Source organism: Staurois parvus, unplaced genomic scaffold, assembly GCF_062004578.1.
Source record: "Staurois parvus isolate SC_StPar_1 unplaced genomic scaffold, SC_StPar_1.0 ptg000091l, whole genome shotgun sequence".
In the NCBI taxonomy this organism is placed as follows: Eukaryota; Metazoa; Chordata; class Amphibia; order Anura; family Ranidae; genus Staurois; species Staurois parvus.
Window position 1 is genome coordinate 5536069 of NW_028317887.1, and position 12937 is coordinate 5549005.

Genomic DNA, 12937 nt, shown 5'->3' on the forward strand with positions numbered 1-12937 from the left:
TTTTCCCATATGCTTTTGAGAGACTTCAGATGTGTTTTTGCAAAATTTAGCCAGGCTTGGATGTTTTTCTTCATAAGGGCTTCTGTCTTGCCACTTTACCCCATAGCCCAGACATATGAAGAAAATTGTTGTTACATGTACCACACAGCCAGTGCTTGCCAGATATTCCTTCAGCTTCTCTAATGTTCCTGTAGGCCTCTTAGCAGCCTCCAGACCAGTTTTTTTCTTTTCTCCTGACTGATACCTTTTAACAATGAGATCCCTCTGATGCTTTGAAAGCTCTCTGCGGACCATGGCTTTTGCTGTAGGATGCGACTAAGAAAATGTCAGGAAAGACCTACTAGAACAGCTGAACTTTATTTATGATTAATCAGAGGCACTGTAAATGACGGCAGGTGTGTACTGACCTATTTAACATGATTTTGATTGCTTAATTCTGAACACAGCTACATCCCCAGTTATAAGAGGGTGTGCACACTTATGGAACCACATTATTTTAGTTTTTTATGTTCGTTATTCAGTTCTGCATTGATTTATCTTTGTGTCACTTTTTTCCATCACAGAAACCTGATATTTTAACGGGTGTGTAGACTTTGTATGTCATGTCTTTCTTGAAGGAAAGTTTTCACAGCTTTTGCCCTATGGCAAGATGCATTATCATCCTGAAAAATTATGTCATTGTCATCACCAAACATCCTTTTGATTGATGGAATAAGAAAAGTGTCGAAAATTTCAATATAAACGTGTGCATTTATTGAAGATTTAATAACTGCCATCTGCCCTGTACCTTTACCTGACATGCAAATTTCCACAATCCTTGATGATATGCAATTGCATGTTTTCTTCAGGCATTCGTCTTTACATTTCATTGGACCAGCACCAAACAAATTTTCCAGCATCATCACCCTGCCCAGTGCAGATTCGTGATTCATCACTGAATATAACTTTCATCCAGTCATCCACAGTCCAAGATTGCTTTTGTTTAGCCCACTGTAACCTTGTTTTTTTTCTGTCTAGGTGTTGATGGTTTTTGTTTGCCCTTTCTGTATGTAAATCCCATTTCCTTTGGGCGATGTCTTACCGTTCGGTCACAGACATTGAGTCCAGTTGCTGCCCATTTGTTCCTCATTTGTTATGTTATGCATTTTCTGTTTTCAAGGCATATTGCTTTAACCTCCCTGGCGGTATGATCATGTCAGGAATTTTGTGCTGAAAGCGGTACCATTTTTTTGCATGGAAATATGTAGTTTTTAATTGTAGGCTGTAATTTTTAGGAATAACTCACTGAAATCTATCCGAAAAAGAGTCTATTAAACATTCCGGATATGATAAAACTTGAAACACTAAATCATAAATTATAGTTTAATAAATAATCATAAAAAATAATAATATAATAATAAATTTAATTCAATAATATAATCAAACCAAAAACACTGAAATTTGAAATACAGAGGCAAATTCGCACATCGCTGAGCAAAGTCGCAAAATCGTTTTCAGTGTCTGATGACGCATTTCCCCACAAATCATCACTCAATTCTGCAAGTGGTTCTGATTTACTATCGCTGTTCTAAAACCGCTTTTGATGTAAAGGGATGCTTTTTGGCCGCCATGGACTTTTCTAAGTTTCCAGGCAGAAAGAACAGTCAAAATGCAGGCAGGGCACAGGACAAAGCAGTGGGGACAAAATGTATGTGAAATGCAGTGAAAAAGCAATGACAGCAAAAATGTCATTTTTTAAAAATTTCAAATTTCCCGCCGGTTCCGCCGCCCGAACGTTCCGACGTCACGGGGACCGGAACACGGAAGTCAGATGCCGGCATCCGCCGGAAGAGATGGACGGGGACGCTGCAGGGGACACATCGTGGGAGCGAAGGACAAGGTAAGTGCTGCAGGGACCCCCAGAGAACGCTGCATAGTAAGCCCGAGTGTAGCTCGGGGTTACCGTTCTTGGTATAGAAATTCTACCCCGAGCTACACTCGGGAAAATCGCCAAGGAGGTTAAATGTTCTATCTTGATGCTTTGATGTCTTCCTTGGTCACCCAGCATGCTTCCCTTTTACAACCTTCCCATTTGATTTGTACTTGGTCCAGATTTTAGACACAGCTGACTGGAAACAGCCAACATCTTTTGCAACATTCCATGATGATTTACCTTCTTGAAGAAGGTTTATAATTCTCTCCTTTCTGTCAACTGACATCTCTTGTGTTGGAGTCAGGATTCATGTCAATCACTTTGGTGCAACAGCTCATCAAGGTGTGCAAGCATTCTTTTAACTGCAGAATAATTAGCAGATGTAATCTGATGTAGATGTTTGTTTTCGAACTGCAAAGAACATGGTGATTCCATAATATATTCCTCAACATTGAGTGATTCCATATTTTTTTTCCTCTGCTTGATCTGCAAAAACAGTTGCAATTGACTAGTTTTTTGTTTATTTTTTTAAGTGTTTCTTAAAGCCAGAAGGTTGGAATGTTAAATGAAAATGGTTTTGAGGCATGTCTGTGATTGTTTTTTTTTTTTTTTCTTCTACACAATTAAGCAATTGAACAAACATTTTCCAAGAGTGGTGATTTCATACTTTTTGCCAGGGGTTGTCTTTCCATTTTCTTGCATTAAAGTGGTTGCATAGTAAAATAGTTTGAGCGATGTTAGTTGCTTTTAATGTATAAGGTTTACAGATTAACTACTTCATTTGCAAAATATTGGCCATTGCTCTTAACATCTTTTACTCTCTGTGTGGAGAAAGCTGTTAACACCCACTTATTTGTGAAGTGGTAAATATGTTGGGTAATCGGGGATTTTGGAAAGGGTTGGATTTATGACTTACTATCTTTGTCCATAATATTTTTATATCATTCTGGGTATATGCCAACATACTACACTATTTCATTCTTTTTGCTTTCTACTAACCCTAAGCTAAAGGTGTATGGTACTGTCTTCAAAACATGCATTGTGCTACTATACCAATAATCCAGTCTAGCTGGATTATCAACTGGCTCCACAAGCCAGTGCTGAAGACTTGAAATGCATGCAATCGGTGACTTGGATTCTTCACAGCGTAAATCCATTTATTTAGTATTAGCATAGGTAAATTATCCAGAAATAAAACCGCTTACATGTTTCTGTTCTAAAACATGTAAGTTGTTTGCTTTCTGGATTTGATTGGAATGGAAGGATGAGGATAATCCCGACGAACTACATGTGATCATCTTGGTTACCCTAAAATCCCCAGTTGGGAAAAGTGTTCTTTGACGTATTCTGGAAGGGGTCAATAGCTTCTGGTGCACGTCCATCTATATAAGAAATTCATGGAGTTCATGGGGAAGAAATCATGGTGAATGGAGAAAAATACATTTGCTTGGACTTTCTCATTTATTCATTTTATGGACTTAACTTTTATATTTTTAAATTGTTCACATTAGCTGTGATGTCATTTGCTATCAATTTTCACACCATAGTATCACATGTACACTGTGTTTTTGAGGCTTTGACTGAGGGGTAGAGTAGTGCTGGAACATGTTTACATATGCCAGGTTTTTTGCCACCAATGCAAATGCGAAAGTTGCCTGAGCCCACCTTCACCATGCTTACCTCTTCTGATGACTTCTTACTGTTTGTTGGTGATATTGTGCCTTGGTGTTTTCCCTGTATGAAGGCCTCATGTACAGTTAGCAGAGGGCACAGCATGCAGCATGCTGCCTTCCTGCCATGCACTTCATTTTTGAACTACAGGCACTGTGGCCTTGCATTTCCTCACATATCAGGAAGTTCAGGGACATTCCATGTGAACTCCAGTGTGGTGGAAACACAAGGCACAGGCAGTATGGGTGTCCAGCTCCATTTACTTCCATCAAATGTTGAAAGATTTAATGCTAAATTTGTTGAAAGATCCAAAAAATAAAATTCTTAATCTTAAAGGATAATAAATGCCCATTTTTTTTTGCAGGTAAACAAATCTGCATTTTACTCGCTGGTACCATGCAGTACTCCTGCAGACTATCAGTGTATCTGCCTTTACATGCACATAAACTTTAATGGCATTCCAGTCTTAGTACATAGGGTTCAGTATGGAGTTGGCCCACCCTGTGTAGCTATAACACCTTCAACTCTTCTGGGAAGGCTGTCCACAAGGTTTAGGAGTGTGTCTATGGGAATGTTTGCGCATTCTTCCAGAAGCGCATTTGTGAGGTCAGACACTAATGTCAGATGAGAAGGTCTGGCTCACAGTCTTTGCTCTAATTCATCCCAAAGGTGTTCTATCGGGTTGAGGTCAGGACTCAAGGCCAGTCAAGTTCCTCCACTGCAAACTTGCTCATCCATGTCTTTATGAACCTTGCTTTGTGCACTGATGCGCAGTCATGTTGGAACAGGAAGGGGTCATCCCTAAACTGTTTCCACAAAGTTGGGAGCATGAAATTGTCCAAAATGTCTTGGTATGCTGATGCCTTAAGAGTTCCCTTCACTGGAACTAAGGGGCCAAACCCAACCCCTGAAAAACAACCCCACACCATAACCCCCCCCCTCCACCAAACTTTACACTTGGCACAATGCAGTCAGGCAAGTATCGTTCTCCTGGAAACCGCCAACCCCAGACACATCCATCAGATTGCCAGACAGAAACGTGATTAGTCGCTCCAGAGAACATGTCTCCACTGCTGTAGAGTCCAGTGGTGGCGTGCTTTACATCACTGTATCCGATGCTTTGCAATGAACTTGGTGATGTAAGGCAGCTGCTTGGCCTTGGAAACCCATTCAATGAAGCTCTCTACCCACTGTTGTGCTAATCTGAAGGCCACACGAAGTTTGGAAGTCTTTTTTTGACTGCAGACAGTTCGTGATTTCTGCTCACTATGCGCTGGCCCTGCTCTGTCATTTTACATGGCCTACCACTTTGTAGCTGTTGTCCCCATTTGCTTCCACTAGTCATAATACCACAAACAGTTGACCGTGGAATATTTAGTAGCAAGGAAATTTCACGGATGGACTTATTGTACAGGTGGCAACCTATCATGGTACTGAGCTCCTGAGAGCGACCCATTCTTTCACAAATGTTTGTAGAAGCAGTCTGTATGCCTAGGTGCTTGATTTTATACACCTGTGTCCATGGAGGTGATTGGAATGATTTCGAGGGATGTCCCAATACTTGAGGCGATATAGTGTATATTGCATTATCATAAAGTTGAAGCTGCTAAACAAGTATCCAGCTTGCAGAAGATGGAAAGCATCGATTTAGTGCAAAATATCCTACAAAAAGATGCATACAAGGTTTTTCTGGACTTATAGTGTGTGTACTTGCACATCACATTTCATTTTAGCAGTTTATCAGGTTTGTGGTTCAGATGGCAAAATAAAGGCATTCAGCATTGGCAATTCCAAGCACTGCCATTTGATTTCTTGGCAGCATCCAGTTTATTTACCAAAATATTGGCCAAGCCAATGCCACATTTTCATCTTCAATAGATTTTGGCTATTTCTTATCTGGATGATATCCTCCTGTACACTCAGGACTGTGCTGTCTCTGGAGCTACTTTTAGCACTTTTTGGAGTGACAGGATCTTCTGGTCTGATGAATTCTATCCCCTTGATGTATGTAGGTGTCTTCTCCTTTATTTGGAGATAATGAGGGAAATTTGTTAGATTTAGTCACCTTATAGTAGTCTTCAGTGCCATATGTAAGGCCTTCAAGGCGATAAAAGTTTAGTGGTTAGATCAGTCCGAGAAATTATTTTTGTGAACAAAAAAAAAGGTCTACAGGCCCATAGGCCTTGAAGCTGCATTCAACAAGATCACTGGCATCATCCTGGGCAAAGAGCCAGGTTCCATAGTGGACAGAATTTGTGCAGCAGCTGTATGGTGAAGTCGCATCTTCATGAAACTTTTAGAGTGGATCTTACTTTAGAAAAATTCTACCAGCAGTAGTCTGACTCTGAGGTGTGCTTTACTTGCTTTTCCTGTTGTGTAGTTGTCCTAGAAAATGATTGTGAATGTTCATCAGGTTCTGTTCTCAAAAACATTGAGAACCACTGCTTTAGAGTACCCATGTTTTTGGATTTTCCTTCATGTCAAATTTTCATATAACCCAGATAATCATTACAGTTCCAAGTGGGGAAAATTGTGAAAATATAAAACTGTTGGGGTACTGAAGCTTAAAAATACCCTATTCATAGATTAGGTGTGGCTATTGGTTTTCATAGGATGTACTTGAAAAATTCCTAAACCACAATATGCTTTCATACTAGTATGTGTATGTATGAATGTAAGTTAGGGACTTTAGACTGTACACCCCTTGAGGGTTAGGGACTGATGTGAATGTACAATATATATGTAAAGTGCTGCATAAATTGATGGCGCTATATAAGTACCTGAAATAAATAAATAATGTTCCTCTGCTGTCTTTTTCATGCCCGTTTTCTACAATTGAGCTACAGCGCTCTGTGCTGTATCAGTTATTTTACAGGCAAGATGGCATTACATATTCAGTAAATCTATGCATCTGCCAAATTACAGGCATTACATCTCATCAAGCATGCCTCATTTCTACAAATAAGATGTTGAATTGCTCCACACCCTTAAGAAATAGGTCATGTGGAAAGAATAATACAGACACAACAGCTGTGCTCAGACTATAGTCATGTTTTATGTTGCCAGTAGATGTCACTGCTGTTTTAATATGAAGGTTAGAAACAATTGAGTACTGTCCATGATGCTTTTTATTTGCACTAACATACAATTTTGAGGACAAGCTTTAGTGCAAATAAAAAAAGTATCACGGACAGTACTCAATTGTTTCTGTCGCAAATGCACTAATACGGCTACAATCACCTCAAGCAATATGAGGGTTGAAACTGAGACTACGTAAACCTTCCAGTAATGTAAGGCCCAGTTCACACAGTTGCTAAATGCTAGTTTATTATTTATTATAGGTACTTATATAGCGCCATCAATTTACGCAGTGCTTTGACATATATATATTGCACAGATCAGTACCTAACCCTCAAGGGGTGTTCAGTCTAATGTTCCTAACTTACACTCATACATAGACTTACTTGGGCCAATTTAGACAGGATCCAATTAACCTACCATGTCTTTGGAGCGTGGGAGGAAACTGAAGTACCCGGAGGAAACCCACGCAGGCACAGGGAGAACATGCAAACTCCAGGCATGTGGTGCCATGGTTGGGATTCGAACCAATGACACTAGTACTGTCAGGCAGAAGTGCTAACCGTTTAGCCACTGTGCTGCTAGTTTGAAGAGTTATATGCAACAAACATTTAAAAGACTTTCGGCCAGCTTTTCATGTAGTCCTGCAATACATCCTTCAGCTCCATGTCTTAACAGAGCCCTACACAAACAGCCTCAGGTATATGTAAGCCCAGTTTTTTTGTCTAAGCTAATCGGGGTTAAAACTCCTGTCTTTGTTTTTTTTATTATCTGCATCTTGGGGAGATTTCTTTTTTTTGTCCATTGAGGTTGCAGGAATTCAGATACAGTCAGGTTATATTGCCACCTACAGGACACTTGCAAGCAGAACAATTGTAATCTGGCCCCTGTCCTCCACCCAGCAAGGCTGGTGCCTTAGGAGGTTAAATGTCTTTTCGTCAGATTTGCTATGAAAAGTCTATTTGTTGATAGCCTTCTTTTCATCGTGGAGTTTTTCCTCTGACTTCAATCAAGATATTCTTCACTGCTTGAATCACAATATAGCAGCTATCCTAACGTATTTCCTCAGCCTAACTTTGGGGGCAATTGGACTGCATGGCATTTTCTAGACTTGAGTGTACTGTGTTGGCTGCAGACTGCTTTACAGGTCCTGATCTGTGGCACAGCCAAAAGCTGACCCTATTTCTAAAAGACCCCTTTTGTAAGGCATTTCAGGTTAAAGCACTGGGAGCTACTTCATTGTTTACCCCATCAGGTGCCTTTCAAAATTATTGCCATTGCTAGTTTGACCACAGTAAGGTTTACGAACCGAGTGCGGACATCATCCGCTGGGTGGAACCTCTTTACTTACATTCAGCCTGGAGGAAGCACCACCCTGCTGTCACTCTAGCTCATGAATAGCCAGATGGACCCATGGTCTGTATCACTTCTCACGTACGGGGACTTGGCCACCTAAAACCCTCAATTAGCACCTAAATACCCAAGGCCTTGCGTTGCCTTGCATTTAAGTCTATTTTCAATTCCTAAGTGCAGATGCAGCATGCCTTTGTTAAGACAAAGGGGACAGTCCCGCTGTCACAGCTGACACCAGTCTATACTTCCCTAATGGTTCTTAGGGCATTTACTCAGTAGGTCTGTTAATCTGGAACCAGGGGCCCTCATCAAAGTTCATCAGCTCTGTGAGGGGGAAGTCCTTTCCATTGTTTACAGGAACCTCCATGTCCATTCAGGACCTTTTGGCTGTGTGTGCTCAGTTACTGAGACATCCTTCCCACAGAGGCTCCAAGTGCACTCCTTCACCTTTCTCTGCAGTCTTTTCTTAACCCTTCTGTACCCTGATCAGGCCAGGCCTTTGGTCCCTATCAGCATCTCTAACTTAGATTCAGAGTTACAACAATCTGTCTTTGTAAATATGAAGCAATGACAGAAAATTGTAGTGCCTCAAAAACAGAGAGTTGTTTCACATCTTATTGATGCAGTGTGTTCTACTCTGCATTTGGAAGATCTACCTGCTGTTCTAGGGCTTGGGTCTGTTACATCTCCTACAGCTGCAAAGACCTTCCCTCTACACTCACTAATTGAGACATTCCTCTTTGCAGACCGGAAGCATCCTAAAGGTTCTGGGCCTCCTCTGAGAATGTCTAAACGCTTTCCTTTTTAACAGTGGTGGTCTGTTCCCATCATAGATATACAAGTGAACCACCTAAAGAGGAATGCCACCAGACTGGTTGAGGGCATGCTTACAGTTTGGGATTCCACTGGTGAGCAGATACAGTGCTTCCTTAAATCCCAATTCGAATCGACTGGTCTTGGCCTCCATCCAATATTGGCGTTGACTTTACTCTGTCAAACCTTGTAAGAATGGTGGGTTCCCTCAAAAGGGATTCCTCCTACTTTGGGGTAGGTCCCTCTTTCAAGGAGCAGAGCAAATGTCTGAAGCTCTGTGTTTCAGTTGTAATGGTTTGTTACAAGCACCTAAACTTATGTCTTATATGGATCTGATGTCTGTGCAGATGCACAGAGCATTCTGGTTGCACGGTTGAGCCGGTGATGCTGCATTCAAGGAGTATCTGCCTTGCTTTATCTTCAAGCATCCCTGTCAGTGGTAAATGATTTGTCTGAACTCTGTTACATCTGCAGGACAGCTTGTTCGGTTTAACAACAAACCTATTGGCTGGATCAACAGGTGAAAGTAAAAACTAAAAAGCCTAAAATAGAAAACTATTGTAGCCATCACATATAAGAATTGGTAAGCTGCAATATAATAAATATTTGATTTTGAGTTTAGTAAGGCTTTAAACCCTTGCTAAAAGGTCTACACCTCATTTGTCAACCATCAGGGAGTTTATACCCTTTTTCCCCACCAGGGGAGTGTAGGGCATTGTTGGAACCCCATCTCAGGATAGTCTTCCATTGCTAGTTGGTTCTCTTGGGTCCTTCTCAGAACCCTCTCTATTGTTATGGGCCTGGGTTCTAAGTGTGACATCCAGATTGTTTCTGTGAACCAGGAAGTTCATGACATTATCCATCAGTATCATAGGGTGAGCAGGTGATCTATTCCACCTCCTGCCTCAGGTGAACCCCACTTGCCAGGGTGTCTCCATACCTGGGGCTTCTGTCTGGTTCCCCAGAACAGATAGTTCCCTCTTTGGTGGGGGGACCTCCCTTGATTCAGTTTCCTGGCTATTATCCAAGTGTTGCAGTGCCTTTGCCTTCAGGAAGGAGTGGCAGTCCCTATGCTGGACAACACTAAGAGTACTACTCTCGACTCTCAGCTCAGCATTGTCACCCTAAAGACAATATATTGGGATCTGGCTCACCTCAATTTGGTAGTCTCTGCACCAAAGAGAGATCTGCATGCCTGGCTGCTCCTTATCTACTGTGAGGCAGACAGAACTCATCTCTAGTGCAGCCTTTCTCAACCAGGGTGCCTTGGCAAAATGTCTAAAAATTGCCCAAAACTTGTATACAAGCCAGCGGGTGGAACAAGCCTGCCGTTTAGTTACACAAAGTCACAGGTTTTCATTGTGCACCATTACGACCTTCTAGCCGATGACAGCCAATTACATCATCCGTTGATAAGGAGGTTGTCAGCTGCCTGCACAGCATCCTAATTGACCCTCCCCTGCCCCTCTCCATCAGTGCTGGGGACACATTAGATCAGTGATGGAGGAAAACTGAAGGAGAAGAGAAACACTGGAATACTACTCAGTACCAGCATACAAAAGTATTTTTTGCTTTGGAAGAATAAATCACCTCTAATGTTGGGTGTCCTACATATGTGGATGTTGCTGCGTTATTTAAAACTATTAGAATAGTTTTTCACATTTTAAAATGGGGTGCCCTTTTAAAATTATGGACAGTCTTGAGGTACTCAATTTTAGAATGGGGTGCCTCAAGACTGTCAATAATTTTAAAGGGTGTCTCGGAAATGTCCATAATTTTAAAGGGTGCCTTCATTGAAAAAAGGTTGAGAAACACTGCTCTAGGGGATCTGTACACCCCCCCCCCATCATGGAGTGTCAGTAGGTAGAAGATGCTGGCGTCTTGCTGCCAGTATCCCCTGTTGGGGATTGGATAAATTCGGAGAGTTTTATGGGAACTGTTTGAGTATAGGCAATCCTTCTGTGGCTGATCCACAGTCTATTGACATTTCCCCAGATACCCTCTCTTGTTGTGCCCTTACTCATGTCAATGAATGTTCTTAGCAGAGTGGCTCTGGTCACTTCTCTAGACTGAGGAAGGTTAAAGGCTTCTTAGAGCTATGTTCTGTGGTCCTGCAGAGTTGTTCTATCGGGACCCAGAGGCATCTCCTGATGCTAAAATGGATGATTTTTACATTTATCCTCATTTTCTTCTGCGGTCCTCTTTTTGCCAATCTGGGGTTTGAGGTATACCTACCATTGTGAGGGTGCTTTTTGCACACCCTATTTCAGTTAGTTATATTGACATCGTGATTTTACTTAAAGTTTTCTGCCAGTCTCAGGGATCTTTTTAAAGCCCTTTTGGGGCTACTAGGCTGAGATTGTTCTGATATTTATATATAAAGCTTCCACTTTTTTCTTAAAAACATCCACCTGTGTAGATTGTAACCGGATCACCACCACATAAGTGCCTCTTCCACCTTCCAAACAGGCTGCTTACCTCAGATTTTGACCAACTAAAATTAAAATTAGGTCAATATGCGCCTTGCCCTTTCAAAGGGCTCTGTCCATGCAGATTTAATCTGTGTCTTTATCCTCACAAGAACACCATTCCTCCATAAAAAGCTCAAAGGAACAAAAAGAACCTTATTGTGCAATATACCAGCTCACCAAATCAATGTATTAAAACAAAGGGTTAAAATCTCGCTCACAAAATGAGTGCACTATATCCAGTGCACATGGAAATGATCTCCTCTCTAAACAAACAATTTCCCCTTAAGGCTGGATTTTGGCTTTAGATAGCTATGCAAGATGGCCAACTTCTGGTTCTTGTTTGCATGATGATGTCATCTGGCCACACCCTTGATGCATTTTCATCCAATCATGACTGCTTCTGACATCCTTTGAAACAGTCATAATTGGATGACGAAACGTGTTTTTTTTTAGTCACATATATTTTGTTATGCAAATGTAAATATTTGTATGATGCTTTTTATTTAGTCACGTGATTGTATTAATATGGTTATATTTGGTTGATTGCGCAGAGTTTAATTTAAAAAATTTTTTTGTGTGACAACAGCTGCATCAGTCATTTATTTATTGGATTTTGTTTCACAATTTTATGCGGTAGCGTGGAGTTTCTGATATAAGATTTTTGTACGTGCTATAAAATGTATGTCTTTGGGTCCATTACTTTTCTTGCCTTTGGTGCTGCTTTTCCACAAAACTAAGGCTGGCCATACATTATACAATTATCTTCCAATTTTCTGCCCAATTTCCTTTAGATTTACCTTCAACTGTGTAGGGCAAGGGCCTGCCTAATTGGATACAACTGAAAGTGTTGTTTAGGTTTGTCCTCCTATTATATGGTTTTTGGTAAATCTAAACCAAAAATCTCCAGATAATTGTATAATGTATGGCCAGCCTTAGGCTAGCTGGCAGGAGGGGTTATGTGGGGGCTGGTTTAAAGGTTAATCTGTAAGTGTGAGTATACCGTTTTATCTGAATTCTGTGTCCTTCAATGGGCTTTAAGAAATAGATTTTTTACGGTGTGTAGAAAAATCTTATTTTCGCTTAACTTCTTGCTCTTGGGATTCAACAAAAAGTTTAATAAAATCTGTACAAAGTGTGAGAATTACTCCTCATAGAGATCTGTCAGTGGAAAAGGGTTTCCAATTGGAGTTCTCTTCTCCATCTGTTCTGCTGAGGGGGGAAAAAAAAAAGTCTGGGTTATATATATACTTTAATATAGGGCTTGACAAATCCAGGCGCCAAGTCGCTATGGCGACTAGAAGTTGCATCCTGGCACGTGGATTCACTGCCTCCCATTGACTTAATTCAAAATCACATCCAATTGACTTCAATGCAAAATTGTGTCCTGTTGACTTCAATGCAAAATCGCATCTCATCATTTTCAGTGCAAAAACACCCCCTATTGACTTAATTGCAAAATTGCATCCCATTCACTTCAATGCAAAATCGCCCCCTATTGACTTCAATGCAAAATTGCATCCCATTGAATTCAATGCAAGAACACCTCTATTGACTTTAATGCAAAATCTTGTCCCTTTGACTTCAATACAAAAATGCAGCCTATTGACTTCAATGCAAAATCACGTTCCATTGACTTCCA